Raw genomic sequence first — 20,059 nt, 5'->3', positions numbered from 1 at the left:
CTGCATTAAATTTTGCATTAAGCTTGAACATTCCTACACGGCAACTATTCAGATGATTCAGAATGCTTTTGGGGATGATGCAAGGAGGGCAGAATAATAAAAGTATGGCACAAACACATCAAAGATGGTCAAGGATACGTTGAAAGTGATCCATGTTTTGGAAGGCCTGCAACAGCAAAACATCTGAGAATGTTGAACGTGTACAGCCTGCAATCAACAAAGATGGACAACTGGCAGTGCAAGAACTAGAAGCTGATCTGGGGATTCCAAACACTACTGCATCTGACGTTTTTACTCAGGTCTTGGCATGAGATGTGTCATGACAAAATTCATTCCACAGCTTTTGCTACCAGAGCAGAAGGAATGTTGTGTCGCAGTTGCTAATGACTTGACTCAACCACTATCAATGAACCAGATTTCCTCAAGAAAGTCATAACCAGAGATGAATTGTGGGTCTATGGCAACTCATATGATCCGGAAACAAAGGCCCAGTCATTCCAATGGAGGTCGTCTGGTTCTCCTTGACCAATGAAGGCACGGGAAAATCTCAGCAAGATTGAGACCATGTTAACTGTGTTTTTTGATTGGGAAGATACTGTCCATCACTAGTTGCCCCTCCAGGCCAAACAATTAATAAGGAGTACTATCTCAATGTTCTTCATTGGTTAAGAGATGCAATTACTATGAAAATGGCTGCAGCTATGGACAGCTGGTGACTGGCAGCTTCGTCACAACAACGCACCTGCTCATGCATCACATCTTGTGCAGAGATTTCTGGGGAAACATCAAATCCCCCAGGTGACTCAGCTCCCCTACAGCCCAGATTTGGTGTCCTGTGACTTCTGGCTTTTCCCAAAACTAAAATCACCTTTGAAAAGGAAGAGATTTTAGACCATCAGGGAGATTCAGCAAAATACCTCCATGCAGCTGATGGCAATTCCAACAAAGGATTTTGCAGAGTGGTTTTTCTTTGTTGTTGTTATTGTTGTTCCATCACAGATTTTGTTATTGTTGTTCTATTACAGTTTTGGTATTGTTGTTATATTACAATTTTCCCCCACTGCTCTCCCCCGCCCCACCTATCCCCACTCCCACAGTCAATCCCCACCCTGTCATCCATGCCCATGGGTCATTTATACCTGTTCGTTGATTAGACCCCTCCTCTTCTTTTCCCTTTATCCCCTTCCCCCCCCTCTGGTCGTTGGCAGTCTGTTCCTTGTTTCCACGCCTCTGGTTCTATTTTGCTTGTTTGTTTGTTATGTTCATTAGGTTCCTCTTACAGGTTGCAGAGTGTTTTGAACGGTGGAAGAGAAGCCGGGAGAAGTGTGTGAGGTCTCAGGGTGCCTACTCTGAAAGGTACTGAGGTGTCATTGTCTTGTGTACAATTTTTCTTGTATCTTGTATCTTCTTCAATAAATGTCTCTTTTTCATATTACTTATCTAGATACTTTCTGGACAGACCTCCTATGTTAGTACACAAAACAAGTTATTATGGACTGAATTATGTCTGCCCCAAATTCATATGTTGGATGTCTAACCCCTAGTATACCACACATTGTGATTATATTTGGAGATAGGGCCTTTAAGAGGTTGTTAAGGTTGAATGAAGTCATGGTTGGGCCCTAAACTAACTGGTGCGTCCTTATAAAAAGGACAGACACCAGGCATGCATGAGCAGAGACAAAGTGGTATTTGAGGATGCAGTGAAAAGGTGGCCACCTGCAAGCCAAGGATAGAGGCCTTAGGAGAAACCAAACTTGCTGACACTTTATCTTGGACTTCCAGCCTCCAGAACTGTAAGCAAATGAATTTCTGTTACTTAATTCACACAACCTGTGACATTTTTGTTATGGTAATTCTAGGAAGCTAATACACAAAATCTTAAATATAAAATGATTTAAATTACAATGTATTTCTTTTGTTGTCGATGGAATAAACATAGAAATTACAAGTGAAAGGAAAACTGGAAAACACATAATGTGGAAATTAGGAATATAGTTTTAACCAATGGGTTGAAGAAGAAATTAGAAGGCAAAATAGAAAATACCTTGAGAGAAATAAAAATGAAAACAAAATATTTACAAATTTATGATGTAAAATTAGTATGATATTGGAAGTTTCTAGATGCAAAGGTATATATTAAAAAAGAGGAAAAACCTCAAATCAATAACTTATCTGTATACCTTAAGGTACTAAAAAACAAGAAAGGCAAACTAAATCCAGTGCCAACATTAGGATAGAATGAATAAAGATTAGAGTGGAGTTAAATAAAATATAGAAAAACAGTAGAGAAAGTCAATCAAACTCAATATTGGCCCTTTGAAAAGAGCAACAATATTGACAAACTATGCTAGTCTGACCAAGAAAAAAGTGGAAAGAGTCAACTTATTACAATTACAAATGAAAAGGGAGACATAATTATTGATTTTACAGGAGTAAAAATGATTATAAGAAAATAGTATAAACATAGCCAAGTGCTGGAAACAGCCTAAATGCCCTTCAGTAAATAAGTGGATGAAAAACTGTGGTACATTTATACAATGGAATACTATGCAGCAGAAAGAAAGAAGGAACTCCCTACTATTTGTGACAGCATCGATGGAACTAGAGAGTATTATGCTAAATGAAATATGCCAGGTGGTGAAAGACAAAACCCATATGATCTCACCTATAAATGGAGCCTAATCAACAAAACAAGCAAGCAAGCAAAATAGAAGCAGAGACATGGAAATGAAGAACAAACCAATAGTAACCAGAGGGACAGGGGGAGGGGGATAACAGGGAAAAGAGGGGAAAGGTCAAGTCAAGGAACATGTATAAAGGACCCAAGGACAAAGACAATGGTGGGGGCGAGGATTGAATGTGGGAGGTGGGGAGTGGGTAGGTGAGGGGAGGGTAATGGGAGAAAAATGGGAACAACTGTAATTGGACAACAATAAAAAAGATTAAAAAAAGAAGATAGTATACACAGCTAAATGCCAAGAAATTGGATATCTTAGATAAAATGGATGGTTTCTTAGAAACACACAATCTCCCAAAACTGACTCATGAAGAAATAGGAAATCTGAAACTCTAACTAGTTTGAGATTAATTCAGTAAGCAAAAATCTTCCGACAAAGAAAAAACCATAACCAGGGAACTGTTCTAAACATATAAAGAAGAATTAGCACCAGTCTTTCTCAAACTCTTCCCAAAACTTGAACACTTCCTTACTCATTCTATGGGGTCAGCATTACTCTGATACCAAAGCTAATAGAGGTCATAACAAAAAACAAACTAGGGACCAATACCCTTCTTAATATTAATGTAAAAATTCTCAACAAAATATTAGCAAACTGAATTTAGCAGCATATTAAAAAGGATTACATACCATATTCAGGTGGGATTTGTTCCCAGAATGCAGGGACGGTTCCTCGTTTGAAATAGATCATTGAAATACACCACATTAATGAATAAAGGAGAAAACCATATGATCATCTCAGTTGATGCAAAAAAAAAAAAAAAGCATTTGGCAAAATCCAGCAGCTTTTTATAATTAAAACCAGTCAACAAACTAGGAACAGGAATTTCTTCAACTTGATGTAGGACACTCGTGAAAAACCAGTAGATTAACATCACACTCAGTGGTCAACCTGGAACTTTTTCTGTAAGTTCAGAAACAAGACAAGGATGCCTACCTGTCACCACTTCAGTCTAACATAGTAGTGAGAGTTGTATTCCGGGCAGTTAGACAAGAAAGAGAAAGTAAAGACATCCAGTGTGCAGAGATAAAATTACCTCTGCATGTAGGTGACATGATGTTACATGGAGAAAACCCCCCAAAATCACACATAGTTTGAACTAATAAATTAAGCAAAGTTGCAGGATATATATCTATGTGCAAAAATCAGTTGTATTTCTGAATACTAGCAATGACCAAAACAAAAAAAGGAAATTATGGAAACATTTTATATGCAATCAGGAAGAATAAAATATTTAGATATAAATTTAACCAAGGATATGCAAGACTCGTACAGTGAAAACTTGTTGGAAGAAATAAATAAATGGAAATCTTATCAAATGGAAGCCTTAATATTTTTCAGATGATAATATATCCCAGAGCAATCTATAGTCATTGCAATCCCTATATAATTTAAACACTTTTTCTCTAGAAGGAGAAAACCCATCCTGAAGTTCATGTGGAATATCAAGGAATTCCAAATAGCCAAAACAACCTTGAAAAAGAACAAGGTTGGAGGACTCACACTTCCTGATTCAAAACTTCATGTAAGGCTACAGTAATTGAAACAATATGGTACTGGCATAAGGGCAAAGACGTAGAACGATGGGATAGATTAGAGAGCCCAAAAATGAACTGTTACACATATGGTGAAATGATTTTCGACAAGGGTGTCAGGCCAAATGGGGAACGACAGTCTTTTCTACAAGTGATGGTTGGAAACTGTATAACCACATGTGGAAGAGTAATGTTGGACCATATACAAAAATTAACAGTCCAAGATCTCAACTTAAGAACTAAAACTATAAAATAGATGAAAATATAGGGGAAAATCTTCATAACATTGGATTTAGCAATGATTTCTTGAACAGGTCACCAGAAGCACAGGCAATTAAAAAGTATATTAAATAAAATAATTGAACTTCGTTAAAAATTAAAAACATTTGTGAATCAAAGGACAGCATCAAGAGAGTGATAAGACAACCACATTAAGTGAAAAAATATTTGCAAATCATAGGACCAAAGACAAATGTTGATTTTTTAGATTCAAGGGACCTTGGTGGGAAGAGAACTGAGCTTGCACTTGCCAGAATTTAAGGCCTAAACACTACATTTACAATAATTTCTTTGAGCCTTATTATGATCGTCTGTAACATGGCAGATGAGATCTGCTGCGCCATTTCACAAGGTCACTGAGGATAAATAATAAATGGTCCACTATAAACCTGATTGTTTCCACATATGTTTCTCTGTGACATGGAAACATAACTGTGTGGTTCAGAGGCTTCAACTTCATAGTTATTGAATATGAAAATCATGTAAAAGTCAGGTGAAAATTCTACATAGAATTGTTAAGTAATGTAACAGAGTAATACAGGTTTCAAAGAGTCAAGTACAACACTGCTTCCTACATCAGTCTTGTAGGGTAAACTAAGTGGCTTAAGACGAGATGTATTATTGCCTTGTTTCTGGAAGAGAGTGACTTTTTAGAGCCAGAGAATACTGTACTTGTCCTGTTTAGAGCAAGGTTTATTTACTTCAGAGAAGCTAGATATCACTGATTTCAAAAATAAGTAATTTTGATATAACAACACAAGTGGCTACTTGCAGAAATACAAGCCAATTTTGATCTAGTTTGGAATCCTATTAAGAACATTACAATTAAATCAGTAAACTTATGTTTAAACATTAAACATTATTGAATGAATAGAATGCTTCATATTTAATGAAACCTACCTATTGGCTCATGTGTATTTTTTATTGCAAAAGTAAAGATTGGAAAAACAAAAAGTGTCAGTGTTTAAAATTTTTCTGATGTTTAGCCATAGTCTTCCAGGCATGGGTTTGTAGTGAGCACAGCCCCTGAATTCCTGGCCATGAGCTGCTGGCCTGTGAGCTCATACAGAGAAGGGGTCATAGGTGTCACTGTATTGCTCTCTCAGTGGGTCCCTCTTTAAGGACACTCCACTCAGCATACTAATTCTTTCAGATACACAAGCACATTGAGACCCATTGGGTTAAATAATATATGTGAGCATAAATATTATGTTTCATAAATTACTATAGATTTATTCATGCTCAAAGGGTCTTAAAAACAGTTGTGTTTTTCATCTTCTGGGAGTTCACATGGTAGAAGCGTACATGCAGTTCTTGCACATGTCCTTGGTGGAATAAAGAAGATTTAGGAAAATATTTTAAATATTGTTTCTTTTCTCATTTTCAAGATAATTATAAGATCAAGATGAAGATCAAACAGAGATGGCCTTCAGCTGGTCTTGTTCTCAAAATGATAATAGCTTAAGATGATCACTGAGGGTTCTTACTGTGTTTTCCTGTCTTTGTGGACACTTTTTTCTTCCTGGAGTGTCCTTTCACACAGCCCTAGTCCACGTGGCAAAACTTGTACTTCTCCTGCTTCTTCTATTTTTCCCGTCTTTGCCGTCTTCTACCTAACTCAAGGAAAACTTGGTTGCTCTTTCTTAGGTGGGACATGGGTGTCTTCCACATGCCTCCATTATAGCACATCTAACAGAAAATTACCTATAGTTACACTTCTGTTCTTTCCTCCCATGCCATGAGCTTCTTGAGTGCAGGGCTGGTATGATTTGTGGCATAAGTGAAAATTGGCTTTGCAAAATCAGTGTGACCAGATGGTCTTCATATTTTCCAGGAAGATTTTGAACTTAAGTAACCAGCTCATTTTTGAGGAATGAGACGTGGGGGTAGGAATAATTTGTAGCTATGAAAGCACATAGATTACTAGATCTTTCTATCCCAACAAAGATAAAAATGCTTGGGAAGTTTTCACTCTCTGTCCACAACTTTACAGGACAGAGGGCTTACAATAGCAGAGATAGGTAGTGTTAACTTAACAGTACTGCTGTCGTGCTAAATTAATGCCAAACAAAGAAAGAAAATATGAGCTGGCATAATCACTGGGCTTCCTGTTGTTTTCTCTTGAGACATATTCTCTATCATAGCCTAGCATGGTAACCTTGTAGAATCCTTTCAGGGTTCCTTAGTGGGTGAAGAAAGTTGACCAGAAGGAAAATAAAATCAAACTCCGATTAATGACTGCTAAGTAAAAGTTCTGTTTTCTGTATGATTGACCACAAATCCTAAACCTATTATTTTTTTATGTCGGGTTTCTCTTAATGCTGTATAGAATAATCATGGATGTTTTGAGAAGATTTAAAAGTCATAATTTGAAAATGAATTTCTAGTAATTATGAACTTAATAATTTTATTCAATAAAAATGCCATCTCTAGCTATTTTAGAGATATAATCTTGTAAGAATAATCCAAAGAGTAAAATAGGGAAATACCGGTGCCTAAAGGATTATTCCAACGTCAATCACAGCATCACATTCGGAGTGTTCTGGACGTTGGGCCTCTTTCTGATGGGACTGAAGGTCAGCTCTTTGCCTTTGTGAAGGGGTCATGTTGCCATTTTGCATATTTTCTCTTTTGGACAAATATAGTTGTTTGATTAAAGCAATTGGGCCAGATGTGGCTGGGTCATAATAACATTCAAAATTCTTGATTCTGCTTGGATTGTGTCTATAATCATTTTACCAGTAGTGTCATGGACACTTAATTTTAGAAAACAAGTTTTGAAGTAGTTGTTAAGTTACGTTAGATCTCTAGGGAAGCAACTTTATTTTGGAGGTAAATGTTTTATAGATCTCTTCAACTACTGAGGAAGTGACAAAGGGAAATAGAACATTCTATTGGGAAAAGACGGTCTTTATTTGTATTATTTGAAAGCAGCAATATTGTCTGCAATACTGCTGCTGTAATACTGTCTGAAGACAAAAGTGGCTGAATAATTGTTGTCTTTGGCCCCTTCTCCCCAAGTTTAGGGACAGCTGTTATGGAGGGTAGACTGGTGGCCCAACAAAGGCATCCAGTTCAGTTAGCTATCTTCCCATATCCTACCAAGTTTGCCAGAAACATAGCCTGGTTGGAATGTACTCATGAAGGATAATGCATTCTATCTTTTGTTGTCACATATTGTTTTGTTAACTTCTTTCCTGACTTTCATGTATAAGTCACACCAAATATTGAAGGATAGACTTACATTTGTTAGACCGATGCTTCATAATTGAAATAATAATTGTAAAGGTCATACAGTGTTCTTTAAAATCACATACTGATTGCTTCTCGGCCTTTTGGCTAAGATCAAGTGTAGTATCTGTTCTTATCAGCTTAATATCTGATACGTCCTCTATCCAAGGACAATATATTAAATGGATTTTTGGAATTAGGAGATGGAATAGGGGCTTGCTCCGCCCACTCCATGCATCTAGCAGGTATTGTAGTACTTCCAGGAATGGTGCACCAATAAAAAAAAAAAATCACATACTGATTTAAAAAATAAATTCTATTATAATAAAATTTCAAGGAGAATACATTCTTTGATAATTTTTAGATAAGCTTTGACCTCTTATGTATTTGAGCATTTAAATGTAATTCTTACCTGTGAAACAAAAATTACATGAAGGCTACATGTTTCTAGTCATTTATATCTCTTGGAGGATGAAATGCTGGCTTTATGTTCAGTTTTAAACATGGAAAAGAGAGGAAATAATAAGCATGTTGGTTCCAAAGCTGAGACAACACATATAAAAATATGAGCCAAAAAGATAATAGATAGATGAATAGGAGTGCTGTAACTAAACTGCTACAGTATTCTGTCCTGGCTGCTGTGGCTCAGTTGGTTGGACTGTCATCCCATAGACTGAGAGGTTGCTGGTTTGACTCCCAGTCAGGGCACATACCAGGTTGTGGACACATACCAGTTGGATCACATAGGAGAAGGCAAGCAATTGATGTTTCTCTCACATTGATATTTCTCTCTCTCTCTGTCTCTCTCTCTCTCTGTCTCTCTCTCTCTCTCTCTGTCTCTGCTTCCCACTCCCTCTTCTTCTCCCTCTAAAGGCAATGAAAAAATGTCCTCAGATGAGGATAAGCAAATAAATAGATAAATAAATTGATATAATGTTCTAACCAGGAAAAAAACAGGTCTATTTTCTTGGTTAATTAGTTTCATTTTAACAAAAGTTATGTATTTTAGCTTTTAAAAATTACAGATCAGCAATGACTTGTGTGGCTTAGATGGTCGGGTCACCCCATGAAGTGAAATGTCGCTGGTTAGATTCCCAGTCAGGGCACATGCCTAGGTTGCAGTCTGGTCCCCAGTTGGGGCATGTGAGAGGCAACCTAATCGATGTTTCTCTCTCACACATTAATGTTTCTCTCCCTCCCTTTCTCCTTCCCCTCTCTGCTCTCTAAAAATAAATAAATAAAATGTTTTTAAAAAATTACAGATCATTTAAGAGAAAATATAGACTGTTATGATTACCTCTTAGAATTTTTTCTTCGAGAAATTGTTCCTAGCACTCAATGATCTGTGAATATCAGAAAATACCAGCTTAAGAGTAGTCATTATAACAAAAAGGTTTTACCTTGAAAATGTTCAAAAGGATGTATATTATCAGAAGTGGCTCATGGGAAACTCCCATTAAAACTGCCGCTTTCACTTCATATGTTTGGGTCTACCGACAGATATCCTATCAACATGACGGTTTTGTTAGAGCTGTTGGAGCTGTGAGTTAGGCATTGAAAAGTTAGTGTTGTTTTGCGGGCAGATGGCCTGGTCTCATATCTAAACTCCAGGGGACCGCCACCAGTGCTCTTCACATGTGTTGTACTTTTGGTATCATTTGTAATTTCTTTTTCTTATTAATAAGCAAATGCAGGGACCACTAATTATACCTTTTTGTTAATGGGTATAGAGTATATAAAGAAATCTGTGACAATAACAATATAAAGAAGATGAGATGGAGATATACAAGAGCTGACTGTTTATATAGTGTTGAACTTGAGTTGGTGTTGTTCAGCCTAGATAGTAGTAAGTTTAAAATGTTATATTTCACCTTTTTATTAAATGGATCATTTTTTGTCCTGTATTTTTTCCCTCTAGAAGGTTTAGGAATTATTTCATTTATTTGCTATTGCTTAAGTGGTTATTCTTACCTTTTTAGCATGCCCATTTAAACATGTGTTAATCTATGAACTTCTAAAATTAATTTCTGTATCCTGCCTTACCAAAAGGACACAATCTTAGCACATTATTATTTCCTTTTTCTCTCATTACTTTTTATGCTTAGTCATTTAAGAATTTAGCTTTTTAACTTTGTTAATTACTATATATTTGAACTTGTTTATAAGTTTTACTAGGTTCTTTGCTTACTACTGTTTAGCCTATATTTTATGTAGATTCTTTCTTGGGTCATATATTGATTTTCTGCTAATCATCCTCAAACAAATAGCTCTACAGAAGATAAATCTATTTCTGAGTTCTTAGTGTCTACAGACACTTTCGTAGCATTGCCCTTCCATTTGAGTGTACCGTGACTGGGAATACCCAGTGCATCTCAAGATTTCTTTTAATACTCAGTTTTTCTTAAAGATTTTATTAATTTACTTATTTTTAGAGAGGGGAAGGGAGGGAGAGAGGGAGAGAAACATCAATGTGTGGTTGCCTCTTATGTGTTCCTTACTGGTAACCTGGCCCACAACCCAGGCATGTGCCCTAGGCTGGGAATAGAACCACTGACCCTTAGGTTCCCAGACCAGCACTCAGTCCCCTGAGCCACACCAGCCAGTAATACTCAGTTTTGCTAATGAGAATTCCTGTTTGCTTTTTAAAGTTATTTCTACTGTATTCCTAACTACATAAATAGTATGATATATTTTGATTTATGAAAAGGGTGCCATGAACATAATTGTATTAAAGTAAGCACAGATGTGCTTTTTAAGAGTGACTCTGACACTCATTGCCATGTAGACCAATTCCTTTAATCAGAAAAAATAAAACAAAGCCTTTGCATCTTGCTGCCTAAGAAACAAAATTGACTTAAAGCCTTTTGAAAATTTTAGGCTATCTCAAAGTCTCAAGTAAAAAAAAATGCATTGGTATTTTAAACCAAAGTAAGACATAATGTATATGTTTGTGCAAAACACCAAGTCTGATTTTCCAAGAGCCTTGCATTATTCTGAGTAAAACTCTCTACATCTCAAACTGGTGGGTGTAAAGATTGTAAGTTGGGTATGATCCATCAGACTCATACCACATCCCAGCTTTACTCTTTCTCTGGAAAACATAAGCTAGATAAAATTTATAGGAAAATGTTTAAGTCGGAACTCACTGCTACTAATACATTTTATCTAGGAGAGTTAGCATTTTAACGCTCTGATTCTTTTCAGCTGTAATGAGGTATAATTGACAAAAGAAATTGAAAGTTATTTAAAGTGTGCATCATGGTGATTGATCTACAATGTGAAAGTTTCCCCTCATCTAGTTACTTAACACATCATCACCACAACCCTCACGTATAATTTATCTTTGGGGGATGCTGAGAACATTTAAGTTCTATTGTCAGCACATTTTAATTTTTTATACAGTTTTATCAACTATAGTCACGATGGTTTACATTAGATCCGCAGAACTTACTTATCTTAATAATTGAAAATTGTCTGCTTTTAACAACTCTCCCTGTGTCTTCCAATCCCCAAAGCCCTAGCAACCACTTTTCTCTTCTGTTCTATGAGTTTAACTTACTGTTCTCAGATTCCACGCATAGTGACAATGTGCAGTATTTGTCTCTCGCTGTGTGAGTATAATGCCCTCAAGTTCTATTCATATTGTCAGAAATGGCAGGATTTCCTTCTTTTTCATGGCTGAAAAGACTCCATTATGTGTATACATGTATGTGTATATATGTGTGTTTTCCTATAATGTGTAAATACACACATTCACACACACATCTTTACTCATCCATTCATTGGCACATAGGAGTTTATTAGTATGTATTTTGGAAATTAACTGCTTAACAGATAAATGATTTGCAAACATTTTCTCCCATTCAGTAGGTTACCCTTTCATTGTGCTGATGATACTCTGCTGTGCAGAAGCTTTTTAGTTTGACATTGTCCTGCTTGGTTATTTTTGCCTTTGGTGTCATATCCAAAAACCCATCACCAAGGCCTTTGTAAAGGAAATTGCCATCTATGTTTTCTTCTGGGCGTTTTATAGCTTTAGGTCTTGCGTTCATCTTTATTCCACTTTGACTTAATTTTTGTATATGGTATAAGATGGAGGTCTTGTTTCATTCTTTTGCATTTGGCTGTACAGTTATCCCAGGAACATTTATTGAAGAGACTGTTCTTTATCCAATGTATAATCTTAACTCTTTAGCCAGAAGTTAATTGACCGCGTATATATGATTTATTTCTGGGATCTCTATTCTGTTCCATTGATCCATTTGTCTGTTTTTATTGCAGTAGTTTGAAATCCAGCTTGGTTCTTTCTCCAGATTGCTTTGAGTCTTTTGTACTTTCAAAGAGATTTTTAGGATTGTTTTCTAACTTCGCTTTTGGAATGATTGTTTCCAGTGTATAAAAATGTTAACTGACTTCCCTATATTGGTTTTGTAAGCTGCAGCTTCACAGAATTTGCTTATTAGTTCTAACAGGTTTTGTGACAGGGGGTGGGGAGTGGAGTCTTCTGTGTTTTCTATTTCCTTTGCAATTTGGATGTTTTTTATTTCTTCTTCTTGCCAAATTGCTCTCAGTATGACTTTCAGTACTATGTTGAATAAAAGTGGTAAGAGTAGGCATCCTTGTGTTTTTCCTGATCTTAAGGGAAAGGCTTTCAGCTTTTCACTATTGAGTATAGTATCATCTCTGGGCTTGTCATATATGGTCTTTAGTATGCTGAGTTAAGTTCCCTCTCTACCCAGTTTGTTAAGAGTTTTTATCATGAATATATACTGAATTTTGTCAAATGCATTTTCTGCATCTATTGAAATGACCATATGATTTTTCACCTTTATTTTGTTAATTTAATATGTCACAATGACTGATTTGCAGATGTTTAAACTATTCTTGCACCCCTGTAATCAATCCCACATAGTGTATGAGCCTTTAAATGTATTGTTGTAGTTGGTTTGCTAATATTTTGTCAAGGATTTTTGTGCCTGTGTTTATCAGAGATAATGACCTATATATTCTTTTCTTGTGTTTTTCTTCTTGTTTGGTTTTGGCATCAGGGTAATCTGTCTTTGTAAAATGGGTTTAGAAATGTTTCCTTATCTTGTTTTTTGGAACAGGTTGTGAAGTTTTGGTATTAATTCTTTAAGTGTTTGGTAGAATTCACTGTTGAAGCCATCTGCTCCTGGACTTTTGTTTGCTGTGAGGTTTTGATTACTAAATCACTCTCTTTACTATTAATTAATATGCTCATATTTTCTGTCTCTTCATGATCCAGCCTCAGTTGGCTGTGCATTTCTAGAATTTATCCATTTTTTTAGGTTGTCCAATTTGTTGGACTAAAATCGATCCTTTGTATTTGTATAGCATCAGTTGTAATGTTTCTGCTTTTATATCTGATTTTACAAAATTCATATGAGTCCTCTTTTCTTGTTTGTACATATAGCTAAAGGTTTGACTGTTGTGTTTATCTTTTTATCTTGTCTAAAAAAAACAGCTCTTAGTTCATTGATCATTTTTATTGTCATTTTAGTCTCTATATCATATATTGCCACTGTGATTTTTATTATTACCTTTAATAATATGATAACTTTGGGCTTAAAGTTAGGTTTTTATTTGACATCTTTGTCTTTATAATGTAGGCATTGATCACATTGAATTTCCCTCTTAGGATGGCTTTTGCTTCATTTTATTAGTGCTGTTATGTTGCTTACATTTTCATTTGTCTCAGGTATTTTTTTCTCTTTTGATTTCTTCTTTGATATATTGGGTGTTTGGGAACATGTTTTGTAATCTTCAAATATTTGTCAATTTTCCAGTTTTCTTCCTGTAATTGATTGCTAGTTTCAAAACATTGTGATCTATTTTGGATAATATTCCATGTGCTTTTCAAAAGAACGTGTGTTCTGCTTTCCTTACGTGGAATGTTCTGTAAATGTCTGTTAAGTCCACCTGATGTAACGTGTCTAAGCCCAATAGTTTCTTTCTGATTTTCTGTCAGGATGATCTGTCTATTGTTGAATGTGGGGTATTGAAGTCCCTCACTATTACTGTCTTACTATTTTTCTTCATGTGTATTACATTTTCTTCATTTCTCTAGGTGCTTCTGTGTTGGGTGCATAAGTGTTTATAATTTTTATATCCTTCTGCTGAACTGATTCCTTTATCATTATATAAAGAGACCATCTTTGTTTTTTCTTACAGTTTTTGTCTTAAAGTCTACTTTGTCTGACATAAATATAGCTTCTTTCAGCTTCCATTTTCATGGGATATATTTTTCCATCTCTTCACTTAGTCTGTGTGTGCCCTTAAAGCTGAAATGAGTCTTTTTAGGCAGCATGATGTTGGGTCTTTTTAAAATCAATAAGCCACTTTATGTCTTTTTTTTTCCTGCTCTCAATAACTTTATTTTTTCTGTAACAAAGTATTTATTTATTTATTTATTTATTTATTTATTTATTTATTTTTATTGTTGAAGCACAGTTGTCTCCATTTTCCCCCCACCATTCCCTCCTTTCCCACCCATCCCCACCTCTGTCTTTTCATTGCAGAAATTAGTCCGCTTGCATTTAAAATTATTAATGATAGATACAGACTTACTCCTATGTTCTTTAAAACTGTGAGACTATTTTTCTTTTCTTTTTTTTCTTTCCAGTTCTCTGTGATTTAGTGATTTTCTACAGTGGTATATTTGATTCCTTTCGTTTTACCTTTTGTGTGTCTACTATACATTTTTATTTTGTTGTTACCATGACATTTACATAAAACCTCTCATAGTTCTAACAGTTTATTTTAAGTTGATAACTATTGTACTTAGCTTGAACACTCTGAAAACTGTAAATTTTTACACTTCTCCCTATTTTTGCTTTTAATATCACAATTCACATTTTATACTGTGTATCTATTACAGATCATTATAGTCATAGTTATTTTTATACTTTTTTTAACCTTTATGCTAGAATTATCAGTGATTTATTCACAACCATTACAGTTTTAGACCTTTTTAAATTAACTATATGTTTAATCTTATATGTGAGCTTTATACTTTCATGTTACTGATTAGAGTTCATTTCAAGTTAATGAACTCCCTTTGACATATCTTGTAAGGCCAGTCTAATGATGAAATGCTGCCACTTTTATGTGGTAAACTCTTTATCTCACCTTCATTTCTGAAGAACTTTGCCAGGTAGAGTGTTTTTGTCAACAGCTACTATCTTTCCACACTTTGAATATATCATCTGCTCCCTTCTGACCCTCTAGGTTTTTGATGAAAAATCCACTGATAGTCTTATGGGGCTTCCCTTGTCATAACAAATTTGTTTTCTCTTGTTTTTAAGATTCTTCCTACTTCTTTAAATTTTGATAGTTTAATTATAATGTGTTTCATGTTGTATCTTTGGATTGCTCTCATTTGGAACTTCTGGGTTTAGTGCATCTGCATCTCTCTTTTCCCAGGTTAGGGAAGTTTACAGTCAATATTTCTTTGATTTTATTTTTCATTCTCTCTCTCTTCTCCCTGTGGGACACCTGTTATTCATATATTGGTCCACTTTCTGGTGTCCTATAAGTCTCTCAAAATATTTTCTTTTGTCATTATTTTTTTTCCCCTCTGAATAAATTCCATTGCCCTATATTTGAGTTCACTGATCTGTTTTACTGTTTGATCTGGATTGTTTTTAAACCTCGAAATGAATTTTTCTATTCAATTATTCTATACTTCATCTCTATAGTTTCTGCTTGGTACTTTGTTATATTTTCTATCTTTTTTTTTTCATATTCTCACTTTGATCATGTAATGTTCTCTTGACCTTAGTGAGTATCTCTATGACCATTACTTTTAACTCTCTGTTGGATAAATCACTTGTCTCCTTTCATTCAGGTTGGTTTATAGAGATTTTATCTTTTTCTTTTGTTTAGAACATATCCTTGCTTTCTTTATTTTTATTGATTCTCTGTGTTAGTTTCTATGCATTAAACAGCCACTTCTCCCAGTCGTAATAAACTGGACTCTTGTAGGATATATACCTTGTAAGTCAGCTCAGCTCGAGCTCTTGGCTATCTCTCAAACCTGTGTGATTGTCCAAACTGCTGTCTTTGTTCTTAGTGTCTCCCACTGTTTGAGGGTGTACCAAAACCCATCAGCATCCCAAAAGCATGGAAAAATCCCCATACATCTGTCAGACTCTAAGAGCACTACTGTTGACCCTTGAACAACACTGTTTGAATCATGCGGGTCCACTTATCACAGATTTTTTTTCAGGTGACCTGTGCTGTTAAATTGCACCACGCAGTTTAATTAATTAACCCACACAGTTTAAACCTGTGTGGTTCAGTGGTCAACTCAGCAGTTGGAAATTCACATGTGCAGAGGGCTGACAAGAGTTATATGTAGATTTTTGACTGCAGGAGTACTCAAGACCGCATTGTACCAGGGTCAACTGTATTAACCGCCTACCCTCGAACACCCTGATGGAGGCGACAGCTGGAAAAAATCAGGATGTTAAATATGCACGGGCAAGCTCTTTGATTGCCAAGAGTCTTCTTTTGCACAGCTGTGACACAGAGCAATCCACGGAAGTTATGAAAATGCTATGTGTAAGCACCCAAAAGGTTGCCAGTAAGTAGTAGCAGCTCAAAAAATGGTATTTGAAGTTGAACTATAAATACTGAGTTCGAAGCCAAGTCAACAGTCTATTCAGTTCTCTACTAGTTGCCTTTGGTTTCTCTTTCCTGGCAGGTATCTCACTCCTTGTATATCTTACCTGCCCAGTGACTTGTTACGCCTGGACCACTACCTCTACCCCCGTAGAATTTTTTATTCGTCATGGACTTAAGTCACCAGTTCACATTTGTTTATATATCCTATCTTGTCCCCAAATAGATTTTAAATGGCTTTAAAAATGCAAGATTTCAACAAGTGTACAAATCTGCATGCAAGAAAAGCAATGAAGCAGTGGTAAAGGAGCTGCAAGTCAATTCCAAAGCTCAAGGCTCAGCATTCAAAAGATTTAATACACATAAAGCACTGATAATTCTTTTTTCTTTTTAATTATATTTTATTGATTATGCTACTACAGTTGTCCCAATTTGTCCCTATTGCCCCCCTCCGCCCAGCAACAACACTTGCTCTGGCAGCCCCCACACCACTGTTCATATCCCTGGGTCATGCATATAAGTTCTTGGGCTACTCCATTTCCTAACTGTAATTTACATCACCATGGCTATTCTGTAACCACCTATTTGTACTTAATTCTGTCACCTCTTTACTCAATCCCCCACAGCCCCATCCCATCTGGCAACCATCAAAAAGGTCTCCATATCCATAATTCTGTCTGTTCTTCCTGCTCGCTTAGTTTATTTTCTAGTTCACTTGTTGATAGATATGTATTTTTTGCCATTTTACTATTTATGGTTTTTATCTTCTTTTTCTTTAGTAAGTCCCTTTAACATTTCATATAATAATGGTTTGGTGATAAACTCCTTTAGTTTCTTCTTGTCTGGGAAGTTCTTAATCTGCCCTTCTTTTCTAAATGATAGCTTTGCTGGGTGGAGCAATCTTGTCTATCATTCCCTGCTTTTCATGACTTTGAATATTTGTTACCAATTCCTTCTAGCCTGCAAAGTTTCTTTTGAGAAACAGCTGACAGTCTTATGGGAACTCTCCCCTGTAGGTAGCTAACTTCTCTTGCTGCTTTTAAGATTCTCTCTTTATCTTTAACCTTTGCCATTTTAATTGTGGTGTGTCTTGGAGTGGACCTCTTTGCATCCATCATATTTGGGACCCTCTGTGCTTCTGGCTCTTGCATGTCTATTTCCTTCACCAAGTTAAGGAAGTTTCCTTTCATTATTTTTTCAAATAGATTTCCAATTTCTTGCTCTTTCTTTTCTCCTTCTGGCACCCCTATGATGGGAATGTTGAAATACTTGAAGTTGTCCCAGAGGCTCCTTACAGTATCTTCGTTTTTTCAGATTCTTTTTTCTTCTTCATTTTCTATTTTTTCCTGATCGGTTGTTTTTTGTTTCCTTATGTTCCAAATCATTGATTTGATTCTTGGCTTCATCCCCTCTACTGATTTTGCCCTGTAAATTGTTCTTTATTTCAATTAGTGAAGGCTTCATTTCTGACTGGATGTTTTTTATGCTGCTGAGGTCCTCACTATGTTCCTTGAGCATCCTTATAACCAGTGTTTTGAACTCTGCATCTGATAGACTGCTTATCTCCAATTTGTTTAGTTCTTTTTCTGGAGTTTTTAATCTGTTCTTTCATTTGGGCCATGTTTCATTGTCTCCTCATTCTGGCAGCATCCCTGTGTTGGTTTCTATGTATTAGGTAGAGTTGTTAGGATTCCTTTTCTTGATAGCGTGGCCTAATGTAGTAGGTGCCCTGGAGGGTCTAGTGGTACAGTCTCTCGTCACCCAAGCTGGGTACTTGAGGTGCGCCCTTCATGTTTGCTGAGTATACCCTCTTCTTGTAGGTGGGCCTTGCTTCCTGTTGGCAGATCATTGGGAGGGATTTACCCAGGCCAGTCATCTACAAGGACTGGCTGTGACCAGTGGCCACCAACTTCCACCTCTGTGAAGGATCAGTTGTGCAAGGGCATTTGTGCATAGTGGTGGTGCTGTGACTTGGCCTGTAGCTGTCCACTGGGTGCTCAAGCTCTGGGGTTTCCCAGGTGGTGCAGTTCAAGGCCTACCCCATCTGTGTTCTGCTCAGGGCTTCCTTGCATGAGCTATAAAGCAATTTGAGATGGATGCTACTTTATGCTGGGCTTAGAGTTTCCCAGGCAAAGCCAAATTGAATTCTGGCTGGCTGCTGGTAGTGCCATGCCTAGCACCACTTACAAGAGGTATGGGTATTGGGGGCTTATTGAAACCAGCAGTTGCTTGTTTGATAGGATTTAGGAAGTTGCGAAGCATGAGCCAAGACCTGCCATTAATATGGCAAAGTCATGGTTAACAATTTGGGTGGGCCCTTAAGTTGGGTGGAATGGAGTCTCAGAGGATATCCAGGGCAGGATAAACAGTGTTAGCCAGGTTGATGGAGTCTCAGATATGGCACCTACCTGGTGGTTCTGTGGCTCTGTTGGGGGAGGGTTCAGAAAAGGGTCAATGGCCTCTGCCACCTTTCTGTCTAGGGAAAGCTGTTCCCTCTCCCACCTTGATGCCATACACCTGAGTTCCTTCTTGTATGCCTCTGGAGCCTTTTAAGCTGCTACCCTAGTGGCAGAGCTCAGAGGGAGTCTGAGTCAGTCCATGTGTGGGTTCTTTAAGAGGAACTGCTTGGGACTCCAGAAGTTTCTTCCACCCACTCAATTCCTGCTGGTTTTTGCAGCCAAAAGTTATGGGGACTTCTCTTCCTGGCATTGGACCTTGGGCTGGGGGGCCTGATGTTGGACTGGGACTCCTCGCTCCTGAGATATCCTCCTGCCTGTTTTACCCACCACACGTGGATGTGGGACCAGCCCTTTTCGCGTCTCTGCTGCTCTACCCAGTCTGAATGGATGTGGTTTCTTTAATTCCTTAATTGTCGCTTCCATTTAACTTGATTTCTGATGATTCTGCATGAAGGTTGTTCTATATTTTAGTTACAGTTTTGATGTGGTTGTGCGAGGAGGTGAGCCATGTCTACCTATGTCACCTGCCATCTTCAGCACTGCTGTTTCTAACGTAGTAATGCCTTAGAACATTTTTCTTATAAGAATAGAACGATAGTGTAGAAAAACAATATAGTATAGCAAATTTAAAAACAGTTTAATGGGACCTTTTCTCTTAATGTCTGTTGGTGCAAAAGTTGCTAGCATAAGAGCTGACGGCTTTTGGTGAGATTGTGGATTTTATAGTATTTATTGTTTTGCTTATCATGAGATTATTTTAATCATCTCTGAACATTTCATAAATGAGTGAAATGGAGATAAAAATATTTAGAGCTGTATGTTAACTTAGTGAAACATAGTTTCTACTCCCAGTGTGAGTATAGCAGATGCTCAATAAATACTAGCTATTTAATGACTTACATTGATTTGTAATACTTTCTTTCTATACTACAGGTAATTTTTAAAAATATGTGATCCTGATATACTTAATTAACTTGGCCAGTACTTTATAGGCTATCTAGAGGAAAAAGTAAAAGCGAATTTTTAAGCTACTTCTTGATACATATTATTTCTCCTAGTTGTCTCTTGATAAATTTTAGGTAGCAGTGAGTTTCAAGTTCTGCTCTGACATACTTTCATTTTTTGTTTCATTCAACAGATACTTTTAGAGTGCCAAGTGCCAGGGATACAA

The 20,059-nt window shown here is 36.6% G+C and overlaps 1 protein-coding gene and 1 non-coding gene across 5 annotated transcripts in view; both read left to right on the top strand.

Moving 5' to 3' along the window:
- The window catches only part of SPIDR (scaffold protein involved in DNA repair), a 345,021-nt gene that overhangs the window by 153,776 nt on the left and 171,186 nt on the right, over window positions 1-20,059 (top strand). The window lies entirely within an intron of this gene.
- Window positions 7,875-8,065, top strand: LOC112320875 (U2 spliceosomal RNA). The gene has a single exon (XR_002976452.1). It is a non-coding gene; the product is annotated as a U2 spliceosomal RNA (small nuclear RNA).

The sequence above is a fragment of the Desmodus rotundus genome, chromosome 8 (assembly GCF_022682495.2).
Source record: "Desmodus rotundus isolate HL8 chromosome 8, HLdesRot8A.1, whole genome shotgun sequence".
In the NCBI taxonomy this organism is placed as follows: domain Eukaryota; kingdom Metazoa; phylum Chordata; class Mammalia; order Chiroptera; family Phyllostomidae; genus Desmodus; species Desmodus rotundus.
This window is presented reverse-complemented; position numbering and strand designations above follow the sequence as displayed.